This window comes from Ovis canadensis, chromosome 3 (assembly GCF_042477335.2).
Source record: "Ovis canadensis isolate MfBH-ARS-UI-01 breed Bighorn chromosome 3, ARS-UI_OviCan_v2, whole genome shotgun sequence".
In the NCBI taxonomy this organism is placed as follows: domain Eukaryota; kingdom Metazoa; phylum Chordata; class Mammalia; order Artiodactyla; family Bovidae; genus Ovis; species Ovis canadensis.
The window spans coordinates 218,416,209-218,431,936 of NC_091247.1; the positions used below are offsets into that span (position 1 = coordinate 218,416,209).

The 15,728-nt window shown below is 53.3% G+C and overlaps 1 protein-coding gene across 4 annotated transcripts in view; it reads right to left on the reverse strand.

Moving 5' to 3' along the window:
* Window positions 1-15,728, reverse strand: part of TSPAN9 (tetraspanin 9) — a 190,586-nt gene that overhangs the window by 140,411 nt on the left and 34,447 nt on the right. Inside the window, exon 1 of one of the 4 annotated variants that reach the window (XM_069581504.1) lies at window positions 12,221-12,375. The exons of the other annotated variants lie outside the window; for them this stretch is intronic. The gene's annotated coding sequence lies outside the window, so the exon portion shown is untranslated. Of the gene's footprint in view, window positions 1-12,220; window positions 12,376-15,728 lie in introns of those variants that run through there. 4 annotated transcript variants of the gene reach the window in all.

The following is a 15,728-nucleotide window of genomic DNA, read 5'->3' on the forward strand; positions in this document are numbered from 1 at the left end:
TAAGAAGCATCACTCCGGTGCACAGCTGAACCCTTTCTCTTTGATACACTCAGCCTAATGGTGTTATTTATCCTGCATGCGTGCTGAGTGTTGTCAGTCAGTTGGGTCCAACTCTTCTGTAACCCCATGGATTGTAGCCCACCAGGCTCCTCTGTGCATGGGATTCTCCAGGCAAGAATCCTGGAGTGGGTTGCCATGCCCTTCTCCAGGGGATCTTTCCAACCCAGGGGTCGAACCTGAGTCTCTTACATTTCCTGCTCTGGCAGGCAGGTTCTTTAACCACTAGCACCACCTGGGAAGCCCTATTTATTCTGAAGCTGCCCTTAGATGTGAGAAAATGAATGCACTGGAAGGAAAGGCCTTGGAGGATCCACAGTCCACACCAGCTTTCACCTGCAGTTCCCCCTGGGAAGGGCACTGGGGTGGGGGGTGGGCTTGGAGATGGGCTCTCTCACATTTTACTCAATTACTCTGTTGTTATTTTATTTTTGCAGCAAACCAAACTTTCATATACTAACCAAGTCATCATTTAAAGGAAACGCTCTGTGCACACAGATCAACGGCAGACGACCACACCCTGCACTGGCGAGAAAAGGGCCCGAGGCAACGAGGCAGGCAGGGCAGGTCTCACCAGACAGGCCCTAGAGCAGGAGGTGATCTTAGTCTTTCCAGGATGGGCCGGGTCTCTAATTCAGAGGCAGATGCGGGAGTGGTTTCTGGAACACAGGCACAAACTCTCTGCCCCCCAAAATACCTCCTCCATCTGCTCAGCCATGCCTGGAATTCCATCACCAAGGGGCAGTCTTTGATTCCTCGGTCAGAAATAGGCCTGAAACTGTAAACCCACCCCGGAGATGCAAAACGGCGCCTTCAAGTCACACTTGGAGGGAACGAGGTTCCTGGACTTGAGGAAGCCAGGCTCTTAGGAGGCTCTCAGAATAATCCCACGGACAAGAGAGGGATGCTCCGGCTGGGAGCTGTCATGGCCGGACGGATTAGTCCCTGCCCACAGAAGAGGGGGCGGGGGAGTTGTGTGCCAGGCTGTCCTCACCCCGACCAGGCTGGAAGAGAGAGCCGGGGCCCAAAAGTGAGAAGGATGAGGCAGAAACAGCTGGGACCAGCTGGGAGGAAAGAGTCAGAACCTGAGGGGCCCCAGGAGCTGGAGCAAAGGATGGCGCCATTCAGAGCGGACCGGGGAGAGATAGCAGCGCTTCTGGAAAGAGTGAAGTGGGACCTCCATCCCCATAGAGGGCCGCCCTGGGATCCGAGGGTCGTGAACAGGGACAAGACTAATGAGGCCATGCTTGGAAAACCATGAACAGAATGGTCTCAGGAAGACCTAGGAACTGGGTCAAGAGAAAGCAGGAATGTTAAAACTGCAGGAGAATGCTCGATGTCGTTGGCCATCAGGGAAACGCAAATTGAAACCACCGCCAGCTACCACTTCACACCCATGGGGACGGTCATAACATCTTTTTTTTTTGGATGGAAAATAACAAGTGTTGGCAAGGATGTAGAGAAACTGGAGCCCTCTTACAGTGCTGGTGGGAATATAAAATGGTGTGGCCACTGTAGAATATAGCTTGGCAGAGCCTCAAAATGTGAAACATAGAATTACCACATGATCCAGTAACTCCACTCCGAGGCATATCCCCAAAGGAATGGAAAACAGGTGTCCAAACAAAATCTGTGCGTATGCATGCTCACAGCAGCTCTGTTCACAGTGGTCAAAAGATGGAAACGGCCCAAACGTCCATCAACAGACGAACGGATAAACAAAATACAGTATACACACGCCGCGGAGTATTATTCAAGCCATAAAAAGGAATGAAGTACTGATACGTGCTACCACGTCAGTGAACCTTGAGAACATTATGCTAGTGGTTGAAATAAGCCAGACACAAAAGGCTGTATATTGTACGATTTTATTTATAGAAAACGCCCAGAATAGGCAAATCCATAGACAGGAATCAGATGAGTGGTTGCCAGGGGCTGAGTTTCAAGGGGACTAGGGGTGACGGCTAAAGGTGCGAGGTTTCTTCTGTCTGGGGGCGATGAAAAAGTCGAGGAACTAGGTACGGGTGATGGCTGCAAGAGGGTGTGACTGTCCTTAATGCCACTGAACTGGACACTTCAAAATGGTTAAAACTGTAAATTTTACGTCATGTGTATTCTACTGCAGCCTTTTAAAAAGGTCTAAGAAATGGAGAGGACTTTGGGAAGGACAGGATACCTGACATCAAACCCCCGCGGGTATGTCCAGAAGAGGCCAGGAAGCTTGTTCTGTGGGTTCCCAGAGTCAGGACCCTCAGGACATCAACCCCAGGAGGGGGCTCGCACTCCCCAGACCAGGCTCGTGGTGTCACCTGATGCTAGTGACACCCCCATTTCCAGGTGGACAAACTGAGGACCCCCAGGCACGCAGTGATGGGGGGGGGGCAGGGCGACCGTGTGGTCAGCCATCAACGCAGAGAGCACGCTGCAGCTTCACACATCCGGGCTTCACCGAGGCCCACTGCCCCCTTCTTTTTTTCTGTGATATTTTCTCGTCTGCGCCAGGCCTTTTTTAGTTGCAGCGTGTGGGCTCTAGTCCCCTGATCAGGGAGTCCCTGACCCAAGACCCTGGCAGTGGAGTGCGTGGTCTTAGCCACTGGAGCACCAGAGAAGTCCCCTCCACTGTCCCCCTGACCTCCAGCCATCTCCTCGGCCTCCCTTTGCCTCAGTTTCCTGCCCTGTGAAGACAGGCACGACACCATCACTAGGCTCCGAGGCTGCTGGGACGAGCTGGCGAGCCCGGGAATGCGCCCAGCAGCTCCAGGTACAGACGGGCTCCTTACAATTCGGCTCCTTTTTCTACCCCAAAGTGGGGAAAATGACAAAGACAGAACAAACTATCTCAGCAGGGAGAGAGCTCCAGGTCAGAGGAAGTAAGGAAACGCAAGGCATCACTCGGCCATAACTCGTATCAGGTGGGGACGGGCCAGACTTGCGCTTCCACCCGTGAACCTGGCAGGGCCACAGTTTGAGACCCTGCCCAGAGTGGGCTCCACCAGAGGAATGTGCATGTATGCTCAGTCATGTCTGACTCTTTGCGACCCCAAGGACTTGTAGCCACTCAGGCTCTTCTGTCCATGGGATTTCCCAGGCAAGAATACTGGAGTGGGTTGCCATTTCTTCTCCAGGGGATCTTCCCGACCCAGGGATTGAACCCAGGTCTCCTGCATCTCCTGCACTGCAGGCAGACTCTTTACCCCTGAGCCACCTGGGACACCCCCACCAGAGGAGCGAGGGGGCAATGAAAGGATGAGGAACCCAGCGGGGGCGGAGCGGGGGTGTGCATCAGGGCTGCCACAAAAAGAAAAGGTGGAGAGAAACGAATGGCTGGAAACAACAAAAATAAAGTTTGCCAATAAAAATAGCAGTAGCTTACGTTTTTAGAGTGTCCCATGTGTGCCAGACGCCACGCTAGGCATTTCACACAGATTATCTCACGGAGGCCTCACATCTCTGTAGGCACATGCTATTATTATCTCATCTCACTGGTGAGGAAGCTCAAGCGGAGGTCAAGAAGCATGCTCAAGGTCACACAGGTGCCACCGAGCCACGGGCCAGTCCTGAGAGCTGGCCCGGAGAAGCCCATCGCCAAAGGGTGACCCCCTTCAGATACCAAGTGCCAGTTCCTGCCCTCTGCTTTTAGGCAGGAGCCTCCCCACCCCAAGCAGAAAATCAGCACAGAGCCCAGAACCTTCTCCCCACCTCCCCACGCAAGAAAGCTGAAGCCAGAAGCCAGCATAAGAAGAAATTGTGAGAAGATCCAGTAAATATTTAGGAAACATTTAAGAAGAGAAAAAGAGAGAGAATTGTTTTCACCAGCTCCATCAGCTTCAGGAGAACACAGGCCGCTTTTAGAGGTTGTAAATGCTGGTGTTCGGGCTCCTCCAGGCCAGGGAGGCTCAGGTTTCCTGAGCTGGCCGGCAGGCCGTCCACAGAGACACAGCTGACATGCTGCAGTGGCCTGGGGAAGTGACCATCCCAGCCATCCCAGCAGGATGCCCTTAGGAGCCCAGGAGTCCGTGTGACGTCCAAGTCCACGCGGAGGACCAGCGACTCCGCAGGCAAGAGGATGCCAAGGAGGTATCCAAGACGACCAGGGACCACCTGAGTGGGAATGGAGAGCATGCGGAGGACAGGTAGGGACAAGTGGGAAGTGGGCTTCCACTCTGGTTCTGAATAGCTCCCCCCTCTGACCCTTGGGACTCCAGTACATATCAGGACTGGAGGGGGATTTAGTATTTAAGGGAATGCAGAGATCCAGCTTCTTCTTTTTTTGGGGGGTATAGTATATTTTTTTATTTTTTAATTGGAGGATAACTGCTTTACAATGTTGTGCTAGTTTCTGCTGTACAGCAACATGAATCAGCTGTAAGTATATATCTACCCCCTCCCTCCTGAGCCTCCCACCCCCTCTCTCCCATCCCACCCCTCTAGGTGATCACGGAGCCCTGAGCTGAGCTCCCCTTGCTGTACAGCAGCTTCCCAGTAGCTGTCTGTTTCACACATGGTAGTGTATTTCTGTCCATGCTACAGAGTTCTAGTTCTGAATGATGAGTAAGTCCTAGAAATGGACAGTGGTGATGGCTGCACAAGAATGTGGAGGTGCTTAATGCCATTTGTGAAGGTGACTTTTATGGGTCAACTTGACCGGCTGGGGGATGCCTAGATTAAACTCTTTCTGGATGAGGGTGTTTCGGGTGAGGTCAGCACCTGCACTGGTGGACCGGGTAAAGTAGGGGGCCCTCCCCAACACGCATGGACACCATCCCATCCACTGAGGGCCCAAATAGGACAAAAGGAGGAGGAAGGAGGGACTCACCCCTCTTCTCTTGCCTCAGTATTTGAGCTGGGCCATCCCACTTCATTTCCTGTCCTGGGACGAAGACCTATACCATTGGCTCCCCTGGTTCTCAGGCCTGTGGACTCAGAATTTCACCACCTGGGTCTCTGGCTGGCAGATGGCAGATGGTAGGCCCTCTCAGCTGCCATAATCATGTGGACCAAGTCCTCAAAATAAATATATAGCGTAAGCTGCTCAGTCGTGTCAGACTTTTGGCCACCCCCGTGGACTGTGTTCTAGGGAATTCTCTAGGCCAGAATACTGGAGTGGGTTGCCATTCCCTTCTCCAGGGGATCTTCCCAACCCAGGGACTAAAACCGGGTCTCCTGCATTACAGGAGGGTTCTTAACCACCTGAGCTACCAGGAAAGCCTGTAAATATATGTCACATATAAATCTGCTTCCCTGGTGGCTCAGATGGTAAAGAATCACCTGCAATCCAGGAGACCTGGGTTCAATCCCTGGGTCAGGAAGATCCCCTGGAGAAAGGAATGGCAACCCACGTCAGTATTCTTGCCTGGAAAATTCCATGGACAGAGGAGCCTGGTGGGATGCAGTCCATGGGGTTGCAAACAGTTGAATACAACTGAGCAACTAACACGTTCACTTTCACATATAAAATCACCATGCTAGCGGGTCAGAATCTAAATCTCTCTGATCCAAAATCTGGCTTCTTAACTGCAACAGAAGACCGTTCTCTTTGTCCACCTGAACACAAGCTCACAGGACGTCTCACTGCTGGGAGTGAAGGTTGCTGCAAAGGCCAGTATTTATCCAAACAACACATGCAGGGTCTTCAATGCCACGTGATACACCACGTCCTGATCAATATCCACAAAACACAAGCACAGAGGCTGTTCTGAGCCAGCACCGTAGGTGTTCTCCAGGCTCGTGTGGGGGTCAAGTTCAATCGTATCATCGGCCACAGAAATGCGGGCAGAACTGCAAGCTTCCCTTCTTCACGCCTGTGTGAAACCGGGCCCGACCGGTATTACCTAACAGGCCGTGGCAGCACGGCTTCATTTTAAATTGGGCTTTCAGAGCCCATTTGGAAGGCCGGAGCAGAAAATTCTTCTATCTGACAAAGACCATCTGAACTGCAGAGAAGCAAAATCAACTGGGATCACATGAAAGGAACTTCAATTAAGCTTTTCTTTCAGAGGGAGACACAGAAAATGCCTCCTTGTCAGAACACGCAGGAAACACGACAGAGAAAAAGAATGCATATTTTTAAATCATCCTTCAGTTGTAAATTTACAGCCAATTCAGAGAGAACACTGGAGGGGCAGAGTGTGATGGAGAAGGAAAGAAGGAAAGGGGACCCAGGGCAGAGGCTTCGCCCCCCCACAAGAGCTCACCCCACGCTCTGCTCAGGAAAAGCGCTGGAGACCTGGGGTCACAGGCAGGAGGGTCTTATCTGTTTCATAAGCACCCGGAAGTCCCCGGACACCCAAGACCTTTTTGTTGTTACTGTAGGTTACTAAAGAAAAAGAATTTAAGTCACTATTGACTTTGTTACAATATTGCTTCTGTTTTACGTTTTTTGGGCCCCAGGCATGTGGGATCCTAGCTCCCCAACCAGGGATCAAACCTGCACCCCCGGCACTGGAAGGCAAAGTGTTAACCCCTGGCCCGCCAGGGAAATCCCTAAAGAAATTTCAGAAATCACAGAAGAACATAAAACAGGAAATAAAAATCACTAACAATCACTACCATCTTTAACATTTTTGGTGTATTTCCTCTACTCTTTTTTTCTTCATCTTGCAAAAGGATTGGAATTTATAGTATATGTAGTTTTACATCTTATAGTATTTGCTTGATAGTTTTCCATAAATATTATCTAGAATCACTATATACAGTTTTTGAAGACTCGATGTTTCTTTTTCTTTTTTTTGGCTGCACCATGCAGCAAACAGGATCTTAGTTCTCTGGTGGTGGTTTAGTCACTAAGTCGTGCCCAACTCTTGCGATCCCATGGGCTACAGCCCACCAGGCTCCTCTGTCCATGGCATTTTCCAGGTAAGAATACTGGAGTGGGTTGCCATCTCCTCCTCCAGGGGGTCTTCCTGATCCGGGGATCGAACCTTGGTCTCCTGTGCTGCAGGTGGTCTCCAGGACTGCAGGCAGGTTCTTTACTGACTGAGACACCAGGGAAGCCACTAGCTCTCTGAGCAGGACTCAAACACGCACCCCCTCCTGCCCTGGAAGGACTCAAACACGCACCCCCTCCTGCCCTGGAAGGACTCAAACACGCACCCCCTCCTGCACTGCAAGGAGTCAAACACGCACCCCCTCCTGCCCTGGAAGGAGTCAAACACGCACCCCCTCCTGCCCTGGAAGGAGTCAAACACGCACCCCTCCTGCCCTGGAAGCACAGATTCTTAACCACTAGCCTACCAGGAAAGTCGCAAAGGTATGTTTTTTTTTTAAGGCTGTACTGTATCAAAATTTACAAACTAAACATCCATTGCTGATAATTTGGTATGTTTCCAATTTTTAACTATTGTAAGAAACATTACAAAGAAGATATACATGTATATACACATATGTATCTACGTCTATACATATACACCTATATATGATTAGTTCCTTAGTATAAATTCTATGGAACAGAATTACTGAGTCAGAAGGAAAGAATACATCTCAGACTACTGATATCAACTTCCAACGAACTACTAAAAACAATTCTAAGTGACATTGCATTTTTGCAACTCTAGACATAAACAGCATTTATGGGATTTCCCTAGTGATCCAGGGGATAAAACTCCACCTGCCAACGCAGGGGACATGGGTTCAATCCCTGGTCCGGGAAGATCCCACATGTGGCGGAGTAATTAAGCCCGCGCACCACCAATACTGAGCCTGTGCTCTAGAGCCCGAGTTACAACTACCGAAGCCCAATCGCCCTAAAGTCTGTGCTCCACAATGAGAGAAGCCACTGCAAAGCAACAAGGATCCAGAGCAGCCAAAAGAAATAAGCAAAAAAAAATTTTTTTTAGAGGAATTTAAACAAATACTCTTAGAAAGAGTCACTGGAAGAATTAATTTGGATAAGTCATGAAAAGTACCACTTAGCAAGCATGACAGGAACCGAGAAAACATTCATAAAACAATAGCTTTTGTTTAAAAAAAAAACATAATACACAATAACAAACCCACCAAAAAATTGCTTAATCCTCAACCCACTGGAGGAGATTAAAGAGTCCCACAGCTGTCTCTCTTGTCAGAGGCTCATCCAGGTCTTGGATGCATGGGGCCCCAGGGACTGCGCCAAACCCACAGAACCTCAAACCGGGGGTGCAGGAGGTCTGCCAAAGCTGGACTTGGAAAGGCAGGCGGGCAGCTGGTCAGCACAGAGCCTCAGCGGCTCTGAATCAGCTGTGCACAGAGGAGGAGGAAGACAAGCCACTGGGAAACTGAAGGGCCACAGCCACCCCAGCCAGGATGGGCCCTGGGACACCAAGAGTCAGCAGCGCCACGGTTCCCGGTGCCACCGGCCCCTTCTGACCACGAGCCTGGAAGCAGGTGACCGGCACAGCACGGCTCCCGAACTGACCCTGACATATTGTCCACCAACAGCCCTGGGAGGTGAGTCAACAAGGCATTGTCTGACCGCTCTATCGAGAGGAAGCAGCTGGACAGACCGACACCAAGTGCAGGAAACCTCCACCTCCACCAAGGCTCCCCTTGGGCCCCGCCCTGTGCGGGAGGCCCAGCATTAGCATCCTGCCTGCCTGTCCCCCCAGGAACCCTGGCCAATCCCGCCACACCCACCACCTGAGCTGACATCCTTACATTCTGCTCCCCTTTGCTTGGGGGCCAAAATATTGATACAAGCTCCTTGCACGGCATTTTGGCAACACTCATCGGGGTGGGGAAGTGGGTCTCCCGGGTTCAACCTACCAGTAAACAGAAACCAAGGGGCAGAGAAACAGGCAGGGAAACAACAATCACCTTAATTTGAAAAGGACATGCCTGGTGGCAGGGAGGTGACTGTTTTTCCGGACTGAAAGGTGACCAGCAAGCAGACACCAGCTCACCGCCACAGCCCAGCCTGGGGCTGAGGACCAACCTCCAAGAGAAGGGGAATTCTTGCCAATTTCCTCATCTAGAGGCTGGACCGGGGCCTCTGAGGCACCAACAGAGGAGCCCAGAGTCCCTGCCGGGTTTGGGAACAACTGGGAAGAGCAGCTGAGTGGTTCACATTTGACAGAGAACCAGGCCTGCCTTCTGCCCTCATGCTGCGTAGCTGTTGGCCTAAGGCGTGAGGTACTGCTGCTGCTGCTGCTGCTAAGTCGCTTCAGTCATGTCCAGCTCTGTGCGACCCCATAGACAGCAGCCCACCAGGCTCCGCCATCCCTGGGATTCTCCAGGCAAGAACACTGGAGTGGTTGCCATTTCCTTCTCCAATGCATGAAAGTGAAAAGTGAAAGTGAAGTTGCTCAGTCGTGTCCAACTCTTTGTGACCCCATGGACTGCAGCCTACCAGGCTCCTCCGTCCATGGGATTTTCCAGGCATGAGTACTGGAGTGGAGTGTCATCGCCTTCTCCAGAGTGAGGTACAGCACACCTTAAATCAGGGTCTGCAACTCAAACCTGCAGACGCAGGCAGAACATGGGAATGAGCAAGTCCAGCCAGACACCCAGGCATGTCCCCGGCTGCATCAAGACCTGGGTGGGTGGGGGGAAGGGGTTGTCACGAAAGCACAGGCCCCACCCAGCTGTGATACCTGACGCTCAGATGGAGCCAACAGTTGTCTCTGGGCCATTTGGGCTCCAGGCAATGGACCTCCTTTCATCTCTTTCAACCCAGAACTCTCAAGTTTCTGAGATCTCTTCAGGGCTTCAATGTTGGCTCTGAAAAATAGTAACATCACTGGGCCCAGATGTGACTTAGGGGCCAGATTATAACCTGGGTCCCAAGGTTGGCTTTCTCATCTATAGTGAAAGTGAAAGTCACTCAGTTGTGTCCAACTTTTTGCCACCCCATGGATTTATATAGTCCATGGAATTCTCCAGGCCAGAATACTGGAATGGGTAGCCTTTCCCTTCTCCAGGGGATCTTCCCGACCCAGGAATTGAACCAAGGTCTCATGCATTGCAGGCAGATTCTTTACCAACTGAGGTTTCAGGGATCTATATCTGTATCCTCATAAGTGGGGGCAAACCTGAAAGCCTGGCATGGCGGGGGAGGGGGATGAGATGGGGTCAGACGTGACCCCTGACCCACAGAAAGCACCGGAAGAATGGTGGGTGTAAAGCAGGTGGGGTTGGAAGGGCCTTTGGGAGGAGCACCCCCAACCCACTCAGTCTCTAAAGAGGAAACCTCCAGAGGCCCTGCCACCGAGTCAAGACGCACAAACAAGCCAGCGGCCAGAGTGGGGCTGGCCCCAGACCCCGAGGCTCCCACCATGTCCACAGAGAGCCCAGGAGCCTCTGCCGTCTCATCTGGTTTGTCTCTGCTGGCTCTGTGACCGTCTCTCACGAGTTCAGCCTCTCAACTGTGACAGGCAGCTGCCTCAGGCAAGGGCCCTGTTCTTGGCTTTGTTTCGCCCTCGGAGCGCAGCCCCATCAAGGTGACCCAACCAGGTGACTGGAGGTTGCTCCCCGCCCCCTGCAACCCCACTCCCAGTGAGTGGGCGCCATGGGCTGGCCCTGTGCCGAGCTCAGCCCCTGACCTCCCCCAGCCCTAGCTGTCGGCTAAGGGAAGAGGGCAGAGGGTGCGAAAGGGAGGGAGTACCCTCAAAGGTACAGAGGCTGGGGCTCAGGGAAGGCAAGCAGAGGCCAGGGAGCAGGGCTGGGCCGGAGTGGGGCTGGGGCAGAGGAGGAGAGAGGATGAGCGGATGGGATGGGGGCGGGAGGGGGCCTGGAAGGAAGGCCAGGGTCCCCAGGTCAGGGGGGCTCTGAACCAGCTGGCCTGCTGGCCTTCTCCCACACCAGGGCACTAACCAGGCAGTGTGCAACCAGCCACGTGTCACCAGCCGGGTATAACTGGCTGGATCCCAAAGGGCTCGCTGTGTTCCCTGAGGTGGACCAGGGTTGCAGCCTGTTCCCAGGCCCTGGGGGTATCCTGTCTGAACTTGAAAACTTTTCATGCCCATGTCTGGAGCAGCCAGGCCCTGGACGTCTCCGGGCCAACCCCACAGCACACATGGAAGCTTCCAATTACCAGCAGCGGAGAAGCACACATCAGCCTTACAGAGGCAACGGGGAGGGAGACAGGAGAAGTCCGGTGGCTCCGGCGTGGGGAACCTGGAGGGCTGAGGGAGCTGCGGGACCGCTGGGTACACGCCTCCCGCCCTCACAATACAGCCAGGCCACCGGCACTAGGCAGCCCTTGGGAGGGCCTTCCATCTCCGTCCATCTCTCCCCTGAGAAGCCACCAGAGCCACAGGACGTCTCACCTCCCCTGGTGGCCAGAGAATCCTAAGGAAGCCCAAGGTCACCCACACCTTCCAGCTCAGTCGCTGTCACCTGATGCTCTCCCTCCTCCCCAAGTCTCAGTGGGCAGCGGGGATGAGACGACAGGCAGGGGAGGTGAGGGGCGGGATGGGAGGCAGAAGAGAGAACATGCAAGCGTCACGTGTTGAGAGATTTCACAACGACGACGGTCCAGAAAGTCAGAGAGACTTGGGAAGTCTGCCCCAGAGCCGGCCTTCCCCGTGTGGAAAGAACACAGGCTCTGGAATGCCCCAGACATGCGTTTACATTCCTTCTCTGGCATATTGCACCGTGTGACCTCGGGGAGGGGAGGACGCTCATGAGCCCCTCTGAGCCTTGCTCTCTTCATTCCACAAAGCAGTGGCCCAGCACAGTGCCTGCTGCAGCAAGGGAAAGCAATGACCCCAGGTTATTCAGGGCTCTAAGACTCCCCTCCTGATATTGAACCATCCTCTGCCCCTTTGCAGGCATCCTGAGGGCAAAAAGCATAGTCCAGGGACTTCCCTGATGGACCAGTGGCTCTGACTCCCTGCTCCCAATGCAAGGAGCCCTAGGTTCTATCCCTGGTTGGAGAACTAGATCCTACCTGCCGCAACTAAGACCCCGCACAGCCAAATAAATAATTTTTTTTTTTAAACAAAACATTGTCCAGGCTGGGGTCAGAGAATGAGTGCATCTGAGCTCACTGAGAACACTGGTTTGTGATCGACTTTCTCATCTACATCCCACCTGCTCCAATGTAAGCAGGGCCACCCAAGGGACATGTGTCTGCTCACAGCACCATACCGGGGGTACTCAGCTCCACTTCCAGCCCACGAGAACCCCCGAGACTCGACCCTGAGCCCCCAGCCCTCCCACACCGTCCACCAAAGTTCTGTCCTCCTACCTGTTCGCCTCAGTGAGTAGAGGCCACTGGACAGTATTCACATCCCTGGAGGCACTCGCACGGAAAAGGGAGGGGTGAGCGTTTTTCCTCCAGGTCACAGATGAGGGCAGCAGACAGCCCGCTGCCCCTGGCCATCAGCCCTCGGCTGCTCTCACCTGGTGTGGGAGGGAGAGTGAGTGGGCACTAAGGAGCCTAAGGGCAACCGCAGTGGGCTTGAGCTGAGGACAAAGGTTTTCCATATTTGTCAATAAATACAGACGAAGCGTCCTGTCTTACTGGTGAAAGAAGGATGGGGACTTCCCTGATAGTACAGTGGATAGGAACCTGCCTGCCAATGCAGAGAAGATGGGTTCGATCCCTGGTCCAAGAAGATCCCATGTGCCCTCAAGCAACTAAGCCCGTGCGCCCCTACTACTGAGCCGGTGCTGCAGGGCCTGCGTTCCACAAGAGAAACCACTGCAGTGAGAAGGCCGGGACTGCAGCGAAGGGTCACTCACTGCAACGAGAGAAAGCCTGCAAGCAGCAACGAGACCCAGTGCAGCCAAAAATAAACAACTTTTTTTAAAAAAAGAAGTACGGATCGGGGAACCGCATAAGAAAGCTAGGTAAGCATCCTGACTGTCACCACTAACGGCCGCAGTGCCTCCTATATGCCAGGCAGGTTCTAGACGCTTGACTGTGTTAACTCGCATCGTATTCATAACCACCGTGTGAAGCAGGTCCTTTATTATCCCATTTCACAGAAGAGAAAAGGTCTCCGAGACCTTGTCCAAGGCCACATGACTGGCAAGTGGCGGCCAGGGCATGAATCAGGATGCACGCGGCCTTATCCGCCGAGTGTACCCCTCTTGCCACCCCTTCGCCGCCCAAGCCCTGCGCTGCCCTCAGGCCCTGGGATCCCTGCACCTGCAGCAGCGGCCCCCAGGGTGCTCTCCCCAGCCACGGAGTTGGGACTCAAGTCTGCTACAGATGGGCTCCCCTTCCTGCAGGGACGAGACCCAGGAGGAGGCAGGGGCCGGAATTCTACGCTGATGCTCTGTTCCCATGGATTCAGAACCCTGGGAGAACAGAGAGATGGGGGATTTCTGAATGAGTGAACACAGAAGAACACATCTCTCTCTCTGGGTTCCCGGCCAGAGAGAGAGATGGGCTTTCAAACAACCAGGCCTGGGAGTGGGGAACGCCCCATGAGTGCGGCTCCCTCGACGCTGCCGCCTACGGGCAGAGCAGGGCTGGCTGTGGGCTTCCAGACGCTCCTGATTACAGAACCACAAGGTCGACAGAGCCCAAGGGCAGCAGCAGAGGGGATGCTAAACACACGTGGATCCCTCCCACCAAGAGAAGACAAGACGCCTTAGGACACAAAAACCAGACAAACGGTGCCGCCTCCCAGGCCTCTCCTTCCCCGAGTTGTTTCTGCTAAATTGCTTTTATCAATGGGCTTTTATCACCAGCTCCCTCCAGCAGCTTATACAGTGGAGCCCAAGAAACATATCAACAGCTCTGCCCTTTCGGGGCAGGAGGTGGATGACAGCGGGGGAGAAATTCTCCAATCGCCACCCCTGTGGGCAGACCTTGTTGCGCCCATCAGCGAGCCAGACGCTGCAGGCGGCCTGGGCTGCCTGCCTGCACTGAACGTGGGGAGCGGGAGGGGGAGACCGGGCAGGCTTTGGCTGGAAGTTTATTTTTTCCATAATTTAGAATGAAGTTATCTTTCCTGCCCGAGCACTTTCTCCCATAAAACCGTCCTGCTGGGAAAGGTGAAGATTTGTCATCTTCCAGGCTTACAACTCATTCTGGCACTGAGAGTACGGAGCTCCTCGAGAAAAGGCCAGGAAACCAGCAAACGAGCTGGGAGGTGCCCAGAGGCGGCCACTGGGCTGTGGGTCTGGGGATAGAGGTAGTGGCAAGACAGCAGGTGGGACTGGAGAGGAGACGGGGGTAGCTATTGACAAAGGGTCCTGCACGGTCGAGAGAACGAGGCGGCCGGCTCAACCTCGGCTGTGCCCGCGGGGTAATGGCCACAGGACGGCTCCAAAAAGGCAGGAGTGGTAGGGGGTCTAGAAAGATGCTGCTGATGAGCGTATCTGCAGGGCAGCCGCAGAGATGGTAGACAGAGAGAACAGACTTGTGGGCGCACGGTGCGGGAGGGAGAGGGTGGGACGAACCGAGAGTAGCGTGGAAACACACCCGTTACCACATGTAAAACAGACAGCCGGTGGGAATTTGCTGTGTCAAGCAGGGAGCTCCACCCAGGGCTCTGCGACAACACAGAGGGGTGGGAGGGAGACTCGAGAGGGAGGGATACATGTCCACCTGCGGCTGATTCGCGCTGATGTACGGCAGAAACCAACACAGTAGTGTGAAGCAAATATCTTGCAATAACAAATTAAATAAGTAAATACCAGCGGGGGAAAAAAAAAGGCATGGTGAAGACCAGACCGTCCAGCCATGGGGGGAGGGGATGCTCATCCTTGAACTGTCCGAGCAGAGGCTGGAATCCACCAGACTGGAGCCCCAGGGCCAGGCGTGAGAGGGAAGGATGAGCTGTGAGCATTTTCCATCCTCTGAGAGTCCCTGTGGTTACCTGACCACAACCTCGAGCCCTGAGGAGCTGCGTGGCCTCAGGAAGGGCAGGTCCTGTTTTCTGGATTTTCATTCTTACCATTTATAAAGTGCCTACAAGGGCTTCCCTGGTGGCTGGGACAGTAAGGAATCCTCCTGCAATGCAGGAGACCTGGGTTCAATCCATAGGTCAGGAAGATCCCCTGGAGGAGGGCATAGCAACTCACTCCCGTATTCTTGCCTGGAGAATCCCATGGACAGAGGAGCCTGGCGGGCTACAGTCCATGGGGTTGCAAACTTGGGGCTACAGTCCACTGGGTTTGCAAACATGACTGAGTGACTAACATGTTCACTTTTCATAAAGCGCCCAAGACTATGCTCTGTTCTGCACGTGTATCACCTTGTTGAATCTCCACTGTAAGCCAGAAGACAGGCGCTGTGCCCACCACACAGTAGGTGCCCAGTACATATCTATCGAATGAACGATACATGAGTGAATCCTTTCCACCAACGAGAAAACAGGGGCCTAGAAAGGATGAGCGTCTTAAGGTCTGGCAGCCGCGGCAGCAGAGCTGTCAGTAAAGCTGGCTGAGCCCCCAGGGCCTGCATCTAAGCCACTACATTGCTTCTCGTGGCCACCTCCTCAGTCTTCAGAGACCCTTAAAGAGCCGGTGGCTGTGAACAAACATGACTAGTGCATCACAAAGAGGTATCGGGTTTTGTTTTCCAAATCCGCTCTAATAAGCCTGCATTTAGAGGTGGTCATACTAAGTAAAGGAAGTCAGAGAAGGAGAAATATCGTTACGATGTCCTTTATACGCAGAATCTAAAAAGAAATGATATAAATGAATGTATTTACAAAACAGACTCACAGAGTCTGAGAATGAACTTAGGAGTGCCAGTGGGGAAGGACGGGGGGAGGGATAGTTAGGGAGTTGGGATG